The sequence below is a fragment of the Muscardinus avellanarius genome (assembly GCF_963383645.1).
Source record: "Muscardinus avellanarius genome assembly, chromosome: 11".
Classification (NCBI taxonomy): Eukaryota; Metazoa; Chordata; class Mammalia; order Rodentia; family Gliridae; genus Muscardinus; species Muscardinus avellanarius.
In genome coordinates, this window is record NC_137797.1 from 72,214,033 (window position 1) to 72,219,219 (window position 5,187).

The window sequence follows — 5,187 nt, forward strand, 5'->3', positions numbered from 1 at the left end:
AGTTGCCGAGAGCCTCACTAAGTAGCTGAGGCTGGCTTCGAACCTGCGTAATCCTCCTGTCTCAGCCTCCCAAGTACTGGGATTACAAGCATGCGCCACCACGCCCGGCTACTTACTGAGGTTTAACTCGAACCTGCTATCCTCCTTTCTCAGCTTCCCAAGTAATGGGATTATGGGTATGGACCATCAAGCCTAGCTGAGACTTTGTTTTCTAACCCTTCTTCATCCTGGTCCCCTTCTCAAGAAATGCTCCCTTGAGCTGCACATGGTGGTGTATGCCTGAAATCCCAGTATTTGGGAGACTGAGACAGGAGGATCACAGGTTTGAGGACAGCTTTGGCAATTTAAGGAAGACCCTTTCCAATTATAAAAAGAAAAGAAAAGCCAGGTATGATGGCACATATTTGTAAATCCTAGTACTTGCGAGGCTAAGACAGGAGGATTGCAGGTTCCAGGCCAGCCTCCGCAACTTAAATAAGGTCCTCTGCAACTTAGGGGAGGCCTTGTTTCCAAGTAAAAAATAAAATAGGGCTAGGGTTTTAGCTCAGAGGTGGAATGCCCTTGAATTCCATCCTCAGTAACACAAAAGTAAATAAATAAAAAAATAAATAAATAGGGGTGGGGGTATAGCTTGAATATAGATGCCCCTGGGTTGAATCCCCAGTACCAAAAAGAAAAAGAAATAAATGCTCCCTTGTGTCAGTGCCCAGTTTACATTACATTCATACCCTGTAGCCTCCCCTGGCCTTCTCCCCATTTACAGGATAGAAACAGTCCCACAGGACAAGGGAGGAAAGGGAGGAGAGAATGAGAGAGAAAAATCCGTTTCTTTCTCACATGTATTCAGATGCATTTTTCTAGGAAGCGGTACTGTTGAAGATGGTTGAGGCTCCAGGCTGGGCCTGAGCTACATGTACCACTATCTGCTACTTTCTGGGTCAAGTGGCCTTCTGAACCCATTTAACATTTTTTCCTTTCGGAAAACTGTGTTTTGGTTCCAAACAACTAAGTTATATATAAACCCTTTAAATAACCAGCTTGGAAATTGGGAACTGCTTCTATAGATGTATTTAGGTAACACTGAGTGGGAGAATGAAGGGATAAGAACAGAGTGGGCTTGCTCAGAAAAGTTTCCAAGAAGCTCTTGAAGCAAAAATGGGGGAAAATGGGAAGAGTCAAACCTGGATTTAAGTCCCAGCTCTGCTATTTCCTGGCTTGAACCCTGGCCTGATGTACCCGGCTACCCTCAGATTCATCTCTCTCATAAAAAGGAAAGAGCCATCATTTTTACCTCACTGAGTTGTTGGAGGTATTAAACAACTGCATTGCCTTCAGCCCGAACATAACTGCTGTGTGATGAATGTAGGCACTGTAATGTTTTCAAAATGGGGTCTTCCCTCTGTGTGTGAGGTAACATGGGCCACCGAGGGACCTGAAGCATCTACGTGGTGCCCTCAGTGTGGGGCTCCAGCTTAACAGAGAGGACCACCCTTGGCCTTCCTCAGACAGACACTCCAAAGGATGAAGACCAAAAGGGGGCTCCCGAAGAAAGGTTGGGGGACAAAAGGCGCAGGGGTCTCGGGGACCACAAGGACTGGAGTTTCTGTAGAGGTAAGTGCCCTGCGTGTGTCAGTGACAACATTCTGCGGAGACCAGGTTTCACTTCCCTTTCTCAGGCTCCATCACTCAGCTCATTGCCGTCCCTGGCCTTATCTCAGCTGTCTGCCCTCTGGCCTCTTCCCTTTGTTTACCAACTTGGCCAGCATTTTCCTCTGGGAACAAAGGAGGTGTTCAGTCCTGAGACATGCCTGGCTCCAGCCACCCCACCCCCACTCCCTTTCCCTTTCCTTTTCCAGGAGGATTGCCCAGTCCCAGACAGACCCCTGGGTTCTCAGAGGCCCCTTACATCTCCGGGGCCGCGGGAGGCTGAGCTCTTTGGTTGGCACCCCCTTTTTTCTCACTGTTTGGCCTCCATCCCTGTCCCCTGTGAGGCCCCTGAAGCTTCAGTTATCTGGGCTGGAGACAGCTCCTCTCCCCATTGTCTGGCCAGGATTTGGAAGCTCTGGTTTCCATAGCAACCCCTGGGCATTTAATTAAGGGAGGAGGCCTTCATCTCTTCCAGGCTGGGCAGTTCCAAATCTCAGCCCGAAAAGGATACCCTGAGGGGGCGAGAAAAAGTGTTGTCCTTCAATATAGCACAACCCAGGCTTCTCCCCATTATGGCTTTCTTAGCCCACTCCCTCCCACCTGCCTCCCCTATCCCTATCTCACCCCAAGGTGGGCTGAGAAGACCTCTCACACCTGCTTCTAGGGCAAAGCCCCCATCCCAGGATATGGCCTGCACTTGGGGGAAACAGTCTTGCTGTAAGCCATCCCCGATATACACTGTTGCTTTGTTTAATGGGGTATGGGATTGGGGATAAAGGTTGCAGAAACTCAACAATGGCCCTACTATCCAATTTTCTTATTATAGAATGGATTCTTTAAGCCAGCTTGGTGGTACATGCTTGTAATCCCAGCATTTGGGAGGCTGAGACAGGAGGATAGTGGTTTGAGAACAGATTCAGCTACTTAGTGAGGCCCTTTGCAACTCAGTGCGACCCTGTTCCAAAATAAAAATAAAGAATAAAAAATAGGGCTGGGTATGTAGCTCCGAGGTAGATTGCCCCTGGGTTCCAGCCCCAATACCCCTAAAATATGTGTTCTTTGAACTCCCTAAAGTTGAATATAAAATGAGTACAAGCCTGGAGTGATGGCGCATTCCTGTAATCCTACCATTTAGGAGACTGAGACAGGAGAATTGCAGGTTTGAAGACAGCCTCAGCAGTGTAGCAAGACTCTCAGCAACCTAATGAACTAATGAGACCCTATCTCTAAAAAAATGAAAGTAAATAAATAAAAAGGGTTGGGGCTGTAGCCCAGAGGTAGAATGCCCTTGGGTTTAATTCCTAATACCACACACACACACACACACACACACACACACACACACACACACACACTATAAAACAGGCATGGTGATGCACTTGCACATAATCCCAGTGTCTAGGGAGGCTGAGGCAGGAGGATCATGAGTTCAAGGTCAGCCTAGGCAACTTAGCAAGACCCTGTCTCTAAAAATGAAAATGGCTATGGATGTAGCTCAGTGGTTCCGTTCCTAGTAACACACACACACACACACACACACACACACACACACCTGCACTCGCACAATGTATATTACAATGTTCATTACAGTTATTATCCTGGGTACTGGATCCTCAAAAGGGACTGTGATCTCAGCTAAGTCCCAGGGCTGCCATTCTCCAGCTTTAGGCAAATCTCTTAACCTTTCTGGGCCTCTGTCCTCAACTATAAAGTGGGTATAATCTTACTGCATAAGACTCTTGGCCTCTGGCCAGCACTTGGTAAGGGGCTGTGGCTGTTGTTCTGGTCATTATCACCACGAGAGTGGGCTAATGGAGGACCTCATGCCTATCTGATGGACACTCCAGCCCCAGACGCAGCCCTGGAGGTGACAGGCCGGCCCTGGCACTGGCTCTGCCCCCTCTTCCCTCTCTGCCCCACCCAGGTTGCTGGAAAGTGCTTCCAGCACTGCTCGGAAGCCGGCAGCTTCAAGAGCTTGGTCACAGGGTGGAAATTCCAAGTTCAGGTCACTGCATTATCCCAGTTCCTGAAATTCCTGTCTCAAATTTCTCAGCTGTCACTCTGACCACTTTTCCCCATTTCTGGTTAGGCTAGTGTGTGTGTATGTGTGTGTGTTTCCTTTTCTCTATATTTTTAGACTTTGGAAAAAATAAACACAGTTCACACACTAGCACCTTCCTGATCTTTTTGGTTCTCCACAGGTGTGGGCGCCAAGGCACATCTTCCCCTGACCGTACTTCAACCCTGCCCGCCCCCACGGCACTTGCTTACTTTCTGTTGAAAATTCCCGGATTTATCTAACCCACCTCCGATTACTCTGCCTTTTTCAGCCTCTCAGTGCTGAAATACGCTGCTTGGAACACTGCTCTGCACCCTGTGCACTGAACACTGCATGCATGTCTCTGGGTCTTTCATCCTTCTTATATTGTTATCTTGTTTTCTACTCTGGCATTTTCTTATTTTTTCCTTCTCTTCCTCTTCCTCCCCCTCCTCCTCCTCCTCCCCCTCCCCCCTCCTCCTCCTGTGTGTATGTGTATATATGTGTGTGTGGTGCTAGAAATTGAACTCAGGGGGTATTCTACCATTGAGGTACACTCCCATCCCTATTTTACTTTTTAATTTTGAAATAGAGTCTCTCTAAGTTGCTGAGGGCCTTGCTAAATTGTTGAGGCTGGCCTCTCATCTGTGATACTCCTGTCTAAGCCTTCCAAGCACTGAGATTACAGGTATAAACCACCATGCCTAGCCTCAGCCTATTTGTTTTTTATTTTTTTATTTTTTGTGATATTGGGGATTGAACCTAGGGACATTCTATCTCTGAGCTATACCCCCAGCCCTATTTTTTTTTAAAAATAAATAAACAAACTTATTTATTTATTTATTTAGTAGTACTGAGGATATAACCCAGGGGCATTCTCCCTCTGAGCTATACCCCCAGACCTATTTTATTCTTTTATCTTGAAACAACATCTTACTATGTGATGGGTGGCCCTATTAAGTTGTTGAGGCTGGTTTTGAACCTGGGATCCTCATCCTCCTGTTTCAGCCACCCAAGTACTGAGATTACAGGCTTATTTATTTATTTATTTATTTAATTAATTTTGTGGTACAAGGGTTGGAACCCATGGCATTACACCTCTGAGCTACATCCCTAGCCCTATTTTATTCTTTTATTTTGAAACAGGGTCTCACTATGTTGTGGATGGCCTCACTGTTGTTGAGGCTGGCTTTGAACCTGTGATCCTCCTGTCTCAGCCTCCCAAGTACTGAGATTATAGGTATGTTCTACCATGCTTGGCTTCTTTTTTTAATTTTTAATTTTTATTTTTACTTACTAATTTCTTTTGTGGTACTGAGGATGAAACCCAGGGTCATTCTACCTCCAAGCTACATCCTCAGCTCTATTTTTTATTCTTTATTTTGAAACAGGGTCTCACTGAATTGCAAAGTGCCTCACTAAGTAGCTGAGGCTGTCCGCAAACTGCGATCCCCTGTCTCAGCCTCCCAAATGCTGGGATTGTTTTTTATTTTTGAAACAGA